This window comes from Pyxicephalus adspersus, chromosome 2, assembly GCF_032062135.1.
Source record: "Pyxicephalus adspersus chromosome 2, UCB_Pads_2.0, whole genome shotgun sequence".
Classification (NCBI taxonomy): Eukaryota; Metazoa; Chordata; class Amphibia; order Anura; family Pyxicephalidae; genus Pyxicephalus; species Pyxicephalus adspersus.
Genome location: NC_092859.1, coordinates 153,506,702 through 153,520,227, shown reverse-complemented (window position 1 = coordinate 153,520,227; position 13,526 = coordinate 153,506,702). Strand labels below are relative to the sequence as shown.

Below are 13,526 nucleotides of genomic sequence, written 5' to 3'. Positions count from 1 at the left end.
ATGTTCTAAATTGCTGGGCATGAAGTCCTTCGAAGTGTACTTCGAGAGTACTTTGGTGCAAGTATTTGCATGTGAAATTTCACGAAAGATACTTCCATCCATTGCAAAACCATGTTCTAGTAGGATTTAGTGGAAAATAGAGGCAAATCAAGATAAGACCTTCCTTTTTAGTGTAATTTTAATGTGTAATAAATTATGTCATAAGCTTACTGACTGCATGAAATATAGTCGAATCTTTTTTTTAGTTTTGGTGTGGCTAAAAAAGTCTTCTGCATGAAAGAACAATAATGAAATAATCCTTGTCCTGGTCAGTCTAAAAGTATCCATTTAACAATTGATAGTGTAAGGAAAGCATGAATCTTATAATTTATTGTTTGATGTCTGCACCCCATTGGTCTGCACCCCATCTCTTCCTACTTTGGATATGCAACAGAAAGTAAAATGAGATATCTACAAAATGAGGACAACGGCTATTATAGATGCTATTCCAATGCAACGTATTGCTGCACAGCTGCATGACCCAAAATTCACAGTTGAGTGGTTACCTTGCAATGTTAGATAAGTTTTATGTGTATGTTTTACACAGGTATTCATATATTTAGGGCTACTGACTGACACAAGCTCACCTAATTATTAGTGATAGTTTTGTAGTATAGGAGACAAGATCTTGCAAAGCATCTCTGTGTCTTAATTATTCAAACAGAGAATTTTAATTATGTATTCAAATCACTGTGACTGTAAAGTTGATTACCTTTTCACTGCACAAACAAGGGCAAGACCTTTTGACTTGGAAAAGCACATTCAGTGCTTATAGAGGATAACGAGAAAGGGGAAAACACATCTAAACAACCTTACACACTAATAAATGCCCATAAAAATTTCCTTTTTTTCATTGAAACTCATAAGTGTGTTATGAGCATGTATAACTGATGTAAAGTTACCAAACGCTGCAGCCTGCCTCCGCTATGTAGCCAAGAAATGCAACACCCAAAAACGCTCCAGTTGGTATTGACAAATCAGAATTAATTTCAAACCTTCTTATGCTTATCTGTGCATGGAAATGTTAAATTGTTAGTTAAATTAAAATGTGATGCGCCCAATGAATGGGTTGAACAACTCCTAGATCTATGACGCCCTGTTCTGACTGATGAGAACTCATCTTTGCCATGGCCATCCTTCCACAAATATATTTTGTTTTTCCATTTAAAAGCACAACTTAAACAATAAACTAATAATATGTGTTATTTCTCAAGACTGCACTATTCCATTATTACTATAGGATGTCACTGAGCAACAAGCAATGTAAAATCTGCTAGGTCAGCACTTCTTTGCATTTTTCCTTTTTTGTTTCAGATTTAAAAAAATAGCTCTGTACTATTCATAAATAATTTCAAGTATGTAAAGGCTGTTAACAGATTCAGAAAGGCTTGTAAATTGTTAATGTTATATGTAAAATGGCAATATCTGGTGAAGAAGAACATCAAGAGCAGTTAAACTAGTATTGTCATTATTCTTGTTTGTAAAGCTGCAATATTTATCATGGCAAGCTGGGCTTTTATTAAAAACAGTCACCAGCAGAGACACTCAGTCACACACAATAAATGCAGAGCGATAAATCACTTTTATATGCCATTAATTTTTTTTTAATTCAAACTTTCTGCATATATTATTTTCGAATAGCAGATCCCAATGATGTTTGATAATGGTAGAGATTCACTGCCCTAGACTATACTTGTGGCCCAAGACTGTGTGTGTGTAATTTGCTCCACCTAATATATATTTATATAAATTGTACTTATAGTTGTAAATAGGTAACTACATTTTAGCTAGCCCTGAATTGCAGAACCTCATAGACATTGGCCTTAGGTAACAATATTTTATGGGACTGGGAACCAGCTGGCCAATTCTCTTAATTATTTATTAATCACGTGTGTCTGATGCAGATCTTAATTTTGCAGAATAAAGCAACAAAGCAAAGAGTTAATATTTTATTTCATGCAGATTACACTTATGTATATTATATGAAGTCACAGAAACTCTAAGCCACAAGCTCATTTAGCAGAATTTACTTTTATAGGGACAAGAAATCCTGGCCTCGTTTCAGCAATCTACAGAACAGAGATAGAACCCAGATGATGTTCACTTTTGTACATTAGGTATACACCTTCCAAGCTAGTCACATGCTTGCAAATCAGTCAATGGCGTACATATGATAAATTCCTCCAAATACGTTAGCATCCAGTGAGTTCTCTCCCCCAGTATTCCTTCCCTAGCTCCTCAGGCAGGCAGGAAGAACCTGGCAATACATTACATTATGGACAGGAGGTATTACTACCATGATTTATCTGCCATCAGGTTTCCTCCCACTTTTGCTCAATAAACTCCAAATCTAAATGCATCAGATAACGCAGACAATAAGAGGAGAGGGAGATGAAAAACCTGTTTTGTTGTTATTACAACTTTTTTTTCATTTTCCCTATGATCTGATTAAGAATTGACATCCTGCATACGTTCAGTTTTGGACTTTCTGCAACACAAAGCTAATGAAAGATTCAATGAAGTCTTTTAGGAGATGAGAAAGATGATGCCAATTAACTCCTTGTTTCCTTCCAGTCCAGACCTGGATCACATTGCTGTTTGTCATTGAATATATTTAGGTGGCAGGGTGAGACCTGTGAAGTTTTAGAATAACAATTGTGGATTTATCTGAACACCTGAGATAAATGGGTGATGGTTTTTTAATTGAAAGAAAGAGAAGTGACAAGTGTTGAATTAAATTCATCAATCAATTCATAACAAGGTGCAAATCACAATAGTAAATAGTGAAGCTCGGACACACAGTGGGTAATACACAAGGACTGGGAGATCTGCTCTGGTACTGCTGCTCTGATTCCTCCCTGGCAGACAATGTACCAGGCCGGCCGATGATGTGCAGCGATCCTGGCATGCACACGCTCAATATGAATATTTTCTGCTTATGAATGTCTATACAGATTCCACCTTTCTTCTGTGAATTATGTCTGTCACCTCACACTCTTTTGCAATCGCAATGCATCCCCTAAAGAAGCCTATCGGCGAAACGCATCGGGTTAACTATATAGGCAGTTACTGTATAGTTGACAGGCATCAACTCCCAATATTTTCTTTGGGGGCTGCCTTTCTTTTGATACATAATTCACTGTTTTGTATTGTGTTTTGCACCTTGTTATGAATTGATTGATGTACGAGGGGGTGCTGAGAAGTTCCTGGCTTTGCCCCCTTCCAGATGAAATAGAATAATGAGTGTGGAGGCATATGACAGCCTAATATCTTAGTATGTAAATGTACAAATATCAGGTCTTTGCAATAATTTTAGTGAGAAGCTGTGATGGCAGAGGCACAAGCACGTTTCATGTCGTTTGAGTTACGGGCCGTCATAAAGTTTTTGTTTCTCCAGGGAAAGTCAGCAAAGGTCATTCACACTGAGATGTTACAAGCACTAGGGGAGAAATGTCCTTCCTTTCCCTGGAAACAAAAACTTCAAGACGGCCCGTAACTCCAACGACGTGAAACTTGCTTGTGCCTCTGCCATCACAGCTTCTCACTAAAAGAAAAAACAGTTTTAAGAATTGCAAAGACCTGATATTTGCACAGTTACATACTAAGATATTAGGCTGTCATATGCCCCCAAACTCACTTTTCTATTTCATCTGGAAGGGGGCAAAGCCAGGAACTTCTCAGCACCCCCTCGTATTTACATAAACGCTTGCCCCCCCCCAAAAAAAGAAAAAGGTTTCTTCTTCTTTCAATTTCTTATTTAATTTGGGGTAGGCACATGAAGTAACCATTATATTTTTGTAGGGTGTTACCACTTTTATATGTCTCAGGGTGGTGGTTTTATGTATATGGGTTATTGGCGGGCATTGCCAACTCAGTCTTGCATCTGAGCAGAATTAAAGAGTAAAAATACTGTAAGGTCCTGGTCCAGCGCTCACCAGACGATGGTCCCCTAATCTAGCATCGCACTCTTCACCTAGCTCAGAAGGCTAATTACACCACCCCAGCACAGGGTTGGCCCCAGGACATCTGTGTGCAAAGGATGGCCTGCACATAAGCGGAGGTAGGTCCAGAAAACAGAGCTTGAGGTATGGTTGAAAAACACTGGTCCATTCTACCATTACTGACAGCATCTCCTCTGGGGGCTCCAACCTAGGTATACATATTTATTCACACATTGCTGAATAAAATACTAACCATAACAAAAAGTTGGTATAGGATTTTGTGAAAAATAATGACTATCCTGTAGATCCCCTTTATACTTAAAATGCTTTTAATGCCTCAGCAGATTCGAGCATATACTGATTCTCTCCTCTGCAGCGTACTCTTAATTTTTTTTTCTAGCCCAATAAAATTAAATTCATAAAACAGGAATGATGACAGATTTCCTTTGTTTATAACCTAAAAGGCATCACAAAGAAAATTCACGTAATTCCAAAAGTTTCTTTTTTTGGGCTGTATTAAAAAATCTGACCATATAGAAAATGCAATAAAAGATACACTATACCGGCTTTGTAAAAATAAATATTACAAAAATCCATTTGATTTGGTGTCAGTGTATGGGCCGTACTGTGCTTTGCACTCTCAGTACTTTGCCTGGTTATTGCAGTAAAGTAATTGTATGTATTTTAGAAATTTTAAGCAGCAAAATCCTAATGATTGGTACTGAAGGTGGTGTCATAAAAAGTATCCCAAGATAAAATCACCCTCATTTTTCAGCATGATCAAATTGTTATGACATGTGTACAAAGTTGCCTTATAGAGAATTATTCTAGAGGCAAGTGAGCTACTGAATGTATATCACCATTATATACAGGTATGATATACAGCCCTGGTCAGACTAAACACTTCCAGACTAGATGATAAATTAAGATTATAAGATCTACCAAAAGGAATGGGATGAGAAGAAACTCATTTAAAGGTATTGCACCAGATTGCTGATGGCAGCCCTTGTATTTCTCTAAGGGGAGGTTTCCTTTAAGAGTGATGTGCGGCAAACAATCAGATTTCAAATGCAGAGCTGTGAGATCAATGATGAATTCTGGCTGAGCACTGTGGGTTACTATACTATAAATTCAAATAAATTCAACACAACCCTTTACTGATTGGAAAAAAATATTGTTGCTTTTTTATTTTTAATGCTTGAAAAACAACCCAATAAAACTGTATTTTGCAATAAAAATTAGTGCTTGCTTTCACTGTGTTTTGTTTGCTGCTGCCAAATTCATAGCTCCTGTTTTTTATGAGACCTTCTTTCTTAAGCAACCACTCTTTTTTATATTTGTCTCCCTTTTTGGGCTTATGTGTATAACTCTATAAATAAAAATTAAATTATTTAACAACCATAGCAGTTATGGTCATACCATTTGTACAGACCTAAGTCATATGGGCCTATTTATGCTAGAGATGGTTTAGGCGGGTTAGTGCTTGCCGTGGATGCAAGCACTTAGGTAGCCTGGGGGAAGGGGATATAGCGTTAGGTAAAAACTTTCAGGTACGGCTAGCTAGAGTTAGCACACATGGATAACAACACTGTATGCACCAATTTCCTTCCTTTAGTAGCAGCAGGCTACAGAAAACAACAAAGCTACCTTTCTGTTTGGATTACTTTAATAGTTTTCAATAAAATACTGAAAAGCCCAATTTGCATCATTTTCTTTTAGTCAATTAATAATTGGATGTACAAAAATGAATACAGTGGATTATATTCTATTTAACCATTGACAAGCAAGTCACCAATCACAGTGAAAACTGACGTTACCTGCCAAGAGCAATTCTTCTGGTACTGAGTGGATTATAAAATCCTGAAATGTGACCGGTTGTTTTGAACAAATATTTTGCTTTACTAAATCATAGAACTTTTTATCCTAAGCATACCTCTTCCTTCTTAAAAAATCTGTTTTATGAAATAGACTATAACCTGGCCTGTTGCCTTATTCCTTTACTTTAACTAGAAACCTTATTCACTACTTTTAGAAAAATAAGTTCTATTTGTAAACAATTGGCTGGGAATTTCCTGAACATAAGAATGTGACCAACCTTATGCTCTGGATTTCCCGAACTTGGAAGTTGTAATTGCAAAGGTTACTTACAGCACCACCTGTTGGTAAATTTAAGTATCACAGGTCCCCCTGACACGTCCTGTAGGCCAAGGATGGCAGTAAATGTAAAACAAATGGAATTTAAATTGCTGTGGATTTCGTACAAGATGTGAACTGTCTCCCTTGCTAGAGATAATTCACTTAGTGAACTCAGTGAAAATTCACTTTGCAAAGAATACCCAATCAGAAAGACAGTAAAAATAAATATGATTTTGCATGCAAACAATTGGATGTTAGCAGAGCTTCACCATTCACAAGTAACATGGCTGGTCTCTTACAGAGTGAACAGCCTAAACCCCTTTAGTAAATCAATCTCATTGGCTAGACAGAAGAGAATGAAGACATAAATAAAGTTGATTAGCTCCTGTGAATTATTACTGTAGCGACTTTAATCACTCAATCATGAGCAAGCAAAAGTCCTGTACTTATAGATGGCTAATAAAATGAACACAGCTTTATCTCATATTTTCCTTCACCACCTGACTGCTTCGATCTCTGGTAAAGGTGCCCCCACCCCATATATATATCAAGGTTGGACAACCCATTGTAAAACTGAAGAAGATCCCCATGCCCCCCAAACATTAGGGGTCCTCAACTATATTCTTCTTCTCACACTTAAATGGTGGGATCACACTTTGAAAACTGAATGTTCTCTTAGCTTACTAACTGACTTCAATCATCCAATCATATGCAAGTGCAACAAATCCTATTTGTTTACATTTTCTTTTCACATGACTAGGTATTCATTCACTAATCTAAGTTAAATTTGCAAAGCGAACACAAGTTTAGCTAGTCCACTGCAGTGAAAGTTCACTTTGCAAAGTGAATCTGCTGTAGTCATTTAGCAAATCACCCCCAATGTGCCATCTGTGCATTTGGAGCCCACAATATAGGTGCCTACGAGCTGTATTTGGCCTCAGGCACAACATGGCATAAACACAATAAATGGCTGCAGGCAACTTTATTAAACTGAAACTCTCCATACAATCTTGTGTTTGATAAATATTAATGGATCAAAGTGTTACATTAGAATCGAAGTGTTGAATTTCTGCACCTTCACAGACATCTTACAGAAGGCTGTAGGTCTGTAGTTCAGAGTGAGGAGCTCTCGATTATTCTATTCTTGCCAGTCATAATCTCAGCTGTTACATCATGTATAGTTTATTCAGGGTCCGCTGCTATCTATTTCTGACAATACCACCTGCCCAACCACCCAAGGGCTTGGATGAGCTGGCAGGAACATTCCCTCCTCGCCCACATGCACAGATTTTTTTTTTTACATTTTAGCGCTTTGATTCCTTCAAACTGCAAGCTGCTGTCAGTCACCCTGGCGTCGCAGCTTGATTTCTTGCTATGATCACATGTAAATCCTTGAAGTTCAGGGAGAAGAAGTGCTTTCTACCCATATGGATAAAAAGTGCTCTGTTCTTGTAATAGATAAAGGATTGTAAGTACTTACATGCCTGGTCATCATCAAACAGCTGACTGCAAAGACTTCTTTATAGTATAGCTTTATTAAAATTGTATACATTATTATGTCTGATAGAGGCCCAGTGAATAGTAATCTTGCCTTTGCAGCACTGGTGTCCCAAAGCCAAATTTTTGCCTGCCTAGGGGATCAGGATTTAGATGTTAAGGGTTTAGCCCTCTTGCCCTAGCAGCACTGGGGATTGTTCAATTTTGTCCAGAACACTATCGGTTTGGAGTTTCTATGTTCCCCCTAGGTTTGTGTGGGTTTTCTCCAGCATACCAAAATCATGCAGTTAGGCTAAGTGGTTTCACCCAAAATTGGCCTTAGACCGTGTGAATGACATATGACTATGGTGGGGACATTTGAATGTGAGCTCCTCCGGGGAAAAGTTAGTAATAATAATATGGACTTTGTAAAGCTCTGCAATTATATATGCACTATATAACTACAAGTTATATAGTATGCAGCACTAACCATGCTTTGGCACTGAAGTTCTAAGTTGTATGGCCTGGTTATGTTGTAAAAGAAAAGGTTCAGGTGGTTGGCCTGCTCTGAACACAGCTTTTCTGGCATTGTTGCATAATTTTTGCAGAAATCAAAGCAGAAAGGACCAGGGGACCAACAGTAGGCCAGGTAGATATCCTGTGACACTGTTATGGTACAAGAAATTCAAATTTTGGGGACATATCATATCATAATTCCAGTGGGCCAGTCCAACCCTCCTTGGAAGGGTTTACTATTTTAGCAATCTTTATTCTAAATGTGTTATTTGAATACTTTCTGTTTTAACTGAAATTGTATTCATTTACAAAAAAACCATACAAATGTTTGTATTATATCTGTTTTATCTCTTTTTATTGTTCAATTAAAACACCTATTTTATAAATAAATATTTGACACAGAGTGCACATATCATACAGGTGATTTTTTTCTTTAAGGTTTATCATTCCGAACTTTTTTTGAAGTTGGGTACTATGTTCTCGTTCAACTCATCCAGCTACCTGTGTAATTCTGCTCCGTAACCAGTGATGGTCAGTGAACAAGACCATGTTCAATTTCTGGCCATAGGCCAGAAATTGAACACCCATTTCTTGGGTTCAATCGATATGAGCACTCAATTCTGTATTTTTTGCACAATGTGCAATGTAATCTTTAGGTCTGTTGTTATACTTTACATAGAGAAACATTCCTATTGATAGATGGTTATCAGCAATAGTTCCACAGTTCCATTCTTGACAATTGCCAGGCAATAGGAGCACTCCCTGCTGTATAGCTTACCAATGGGCTCCATATTTACATACCTAAATTTTAGTTTCCCCCCGTCATATAGTTTAATCAGTTCTACAAGCACCCAATTGAAAACTGGGGCCAACTCAACCTGAATTGTGAAGCAACTTGCTTTGTCAGGACGGAACAAACTTTTTGTCCAATGCAGACTTTCTCACCCTGGGTTCCTACAGAGATTGCTGGGGCTTCCTTGGGTAATGATTAGTGTGTGCCTCTCAGTTCAGGGTGACATTCTTCCCAATGGCCAGAAATGTACAAGGCAATCCTACGGCTGACCACCACACTAATGTACTGTAAGCTGTGGATATATTAATTATAGCAAATGTTCATTGAGGACCTGAAAGTTTTTTTAAAGGTTCCCCCAATGTTATTAAGTTTCAGAAACACTAAACAAATCAAAATCTGAAAAGGATTGTTGAGATTTACTTTCCGGGTGGTACATATGCCAAATTTCACTATTGCATGACTCCAAATAGGAACATTATATTTAACCCTGAGCATAACAAACACATAAATAAAATATTTCATAAAAAAAATAGTAATAAGCAAAGCATATATAAAACATTGTCATGCAGACCATTTAATTGTAATAAAGCCGTGTTTATATTCCCTTGATTGAAGAAACATTGCAATATAACAGCCTACACATGGGATGTGTCCCTGGCAGTATAAAGGTTAACAGCTGACAGCACGCTGGGGCCTATTCTTGTCCCTTCGCTGTTCCTCTATGGCCACCTGTCCTTTATTTGGTCTATTTTTGGCCTTCCAAAGGCCATCCGTCTGCTGCGGCAAATATAGAGATGTATTCTGCTAAAGTGAAGATAATAAAAAGATCGGTCGGCTCAGTTGTAACTGAGAATGGCTCATTAAACGAGGAGTCTAATGTCCTATTTAAATGCATCAGTAGAGGGAGGACGACCTTCCAAATATACGCTATATAATATATTTATGTGTTCATGGTGAGGGCAAGGAGAACCAAGGATTGACAGCAGTTTAAAGTAACAAACGTATACGGCATTTGGAGAATTTGCCCTATGGGATCTCTGTGGCTTGGCTGTGCTATGCAGGACATTGTTGGGTCAACAAGAAGATTCAAAGTGAAATTCCTAAAAGGTGAAAGTTCCTGTTACTGGCTGATAATAGCTTCCAGTGTGCTGTAATACATTTGGGCATGTAGGAGGGCGCAGTTACCATTTTAATTTGATGATCCTGCCAATGCCTTAGGGTAGTGGAACAGTCTTGACACCCTAGATCAGCCTTTCTCAAACATTTTAACATGGGCGAACCCTTTGAATAACATTCAGGTCTTCAGGAACCCCTCCTTTATTACTATATCCATAGCTGTGGTGGTCAGTGAGAAGAATTCCTCTTACATTGAATGTCACCCTTACAGATAGCCACAAAAATCATTGGTGTCAACTGACCTGAGAGGTACAAATTGCTCATAGCTCAAGGAATCCCTAGCAACCTCTGGAGTTTTAAGGTTATAGAATATCTCTTGGTCTTCTGATCTTCATGGCACTGGAGGAAATGTTGATGGGTAACATACAAGTCTAATAAGACTGCTGGTGATAAAAGTGAGGAAGACAGCTCTAGAATTCTGGTAATTTTTAGGTTTCACCTGGCCAATTTCCACCACCATGAGTCTGCTTCGACCTCTGCTAAACAGAGAAGTCCAAGTGATTTTTCTTATTTTACCAGTGGAGAGATTTTCATAATATGAGGACTTATTTTGGCCATATTTAACTTTACAAGTTATTTATGAAACCATTACACACAGCACTAATACCAAACATTTTGGAGGTATCATTGGGACATGTGGAAAGATGTCCCAAATGAAAAACTTTCTATGCATGTTGTTTTTCCCTAAAATTGTGTTTTCCTGATCTTGCTAAAACATTTTCACTTGGCATATGTTCCCACACCACACCTTGACACCTCCCAGAAAGTGTGGTCCCAATACTATGTTTAGTGACTTTACAATTACAAGTTGTCAGGTGGCTTAAAAAGCAGTTGAAGAACCATAATATAACTGTGATGTATGGAAAAACAATTCTTTTTTTAAATTGTATGCTTTGTGTGGTGACATTGCAGGTTCAGAGACTTTGCAAATAACTTGTGAACTTGTCAGCAAGTTTGTAAAATTGTGGCAATTTTTTGGAAAATAGGGCTATGCTGGCATGGTTGTGGTGCAGTAACCGCTTCCTCATGCCAGGGGACTGCCGGTTCTCAAGAAGCTCTACATGTAGCTTCAACCGGCGGCAGCTCCATATGAATAGGTGCAGCAGTGAGTGGTATGAGTACCACTCAACGCTTCCCGGTTTTCAAATCTGAAAATGCTGGTTCTTATAACCAGCTCTACGGTACAAACAACTGAGTGGCTGGCAAGGTGACAGCCCTGAGGATCCATGCAGGATCTCTTGATCTAGGTGAGAACCTGCCCCAAATTTCTCAATTTTGCTCATCTCTGCTGCTAAACGCAGTCCCTGCTCACATATATAGAAGCAGTGTTGCCACAATTTGCATACTGAATTTTCACTTAGTAATGAAGCTGAACTTTAATCATCCAATCATGTGCAAGCACAATTCTTTTTTTCTTTTACATTTTTACATGACTGATTATTCTTTGCAAGGTATTTATTTGCAAAGCACAATTTCCCTTTTGCATTGTGAACATGCTCCACTCCTTTACTAAATCAACCCTAAAGTAACCACATCCTACACTGAATCTTCTCCATAAACAAATTTCTTTGACTAGAACCCTGAAATCTTTAACTCAACCTTCAAATCAGGTTCAGATACATTTTTAAAATAGAAAAAATGAGTTCCATGAGTTTTTATTTTATTCCATGAGCTTATTTGATCCCTTGAAGCTTTTGGCTAGATGAACATTACTCCTAACAAATCTGTGCCCGTAGGGTCACTTACCCTCCAGCAGGATGTCCAGTGATTCTGTCAAATGATTTTTACTTTACCAGAAGGAACATGATTCTTGTTTTGTCATTTTCAGGGTAATTATGGAATCTCAGGGTGAAGTTTTGTTTGGAAGGTGCATTTTTAATCATGTGTCCTATTTATGGCTACCAGCATGTCCAGATTAGTTTGAATTAGTCCACTATCTGTACCCTGCACTAGGTACTTCTCAATGATAATAAGAGAAAACCTTCAGTTTTGAAATTTAAACTCAAAGTAGAATCTATATCAATGGATTACACTGGGGAACAATTTTGAACACCTTTTTTGTTGACTTCCATTTTTAAGCTTATTTACACTAAGATAGGTATGCTGATTCTGAACGTGCCATTAGTTTTCTTCTATCAGGTCAGGATTTTTTTCTACCACTTATTTTATTGCGGTTACTGTAGCACAGTATAGGGTATAGGGTATAGGCTATTCATTTACATGCAAGAGAGTGTAGTCAGAGGTTGTGCGCTGCTCTACGTAGTGAATAAGCAAAATTTATTTTTCTACTTACACACGTATTTCCTTTTTTTTTCAGGTCATGTCTGGCTCTGCTGTTTCTCTCTGTAAGTGCCTAAACAACCCTGATTCATTTTGTTATATCTGTGGCAGTTTCACCATTCCCAGCCAAAGGGGGAACATCAGCACATTTGTAGAGCAAGCCTATTTGGTATATTTCACAGGTAAACTTGGTGATCAAGATAAGTCTTGGGCCCCTTATAAGGTGCAAACAGTGTGTAGAGAGTTTACGGATGTGGACAAAGGGAACACGTGATAAGATGCCATTTGGTATACCTATGGTTTCGCGAGAGCCAGGAGATTCAGTGACTGTTACTTTTGTATAGTGAAAACTTCAGGATATAACAAGAAAAATAAATGTAACATAGAGTATCCTAGTCTACCATCGGCTATACGCCCAGTGGCTCATTCAGATGAAATCCCAGTTCCGGTTTTCGTCACACTACCCTCTCTTGAAGAACATGATTATGGTAATGAACTAGGTGACAACAATGACGAAGAGTTTGAAATTTAAGAGTTCTCTGTTCGTAAGGGATTTGATCAGCATGCGTTAAGTGATTTGGCACCTGTTTTTGTACTTTACAACAAGGCTTCAGAACTCCTAGCATCAAGACTCGGTAAGAAAAACTTACTTGAAAAAGGAACGAAAGTATCATACTTTAGAACTGACAGTGGCTTTGTGTATTGCCATAACATACCTGGTTTAATGGAGGAATTGGGAATTCCAATCTCTACCTCAACTGAATGGCGACTATTCATCGATAGTTCAAAGCGAAGCTTAAAGTGTGTCCTCCTTCACAATGGGAATATATTTGGCCATTCAGTTATTCTTTGTGAAGAATATGCAGACATGAAGAGAGTTGTTATATCACCAACATAATTGGGTCATCTGTGTTGACCTTAAAATAGTATGCTTCCTTCTTGGTCAGCAACCCGTATACACAAAGTATCTCTGTTATCTGTGCATGTGGGACAGCAGAGCTCGTGAGACGGATTGGGTGGAAAGGAATTGGCCTCCAAGATCTGCCCTAAAACCAGGCGATCCAAACATTCTACATGAGCCACTTGTTGATAGAAAGTCAGTGTCGTTAAAGCTTTGCTAACTGAAGGAGACTGATTCAAGTACCTCATTTTAGCATTTCCTACCCTGT

The 13,526-nt window shown here is 38.0% G+C and overlaps 1 protein-coding gene across 2 annotated transcripts in view; it reads right to left on the bottom strand.

Moving 5' to 3' along the window:
• The window catches only part of TACR1 (tachykinin receptor 1), a 187,909-nt gene that overhangs the window by 41,332 nt on the left and 133,051 nt on the right, over nt 1–13,526 (bottom strand). The gene's annotated exons all lie outside the window — the stretch shown is intronic.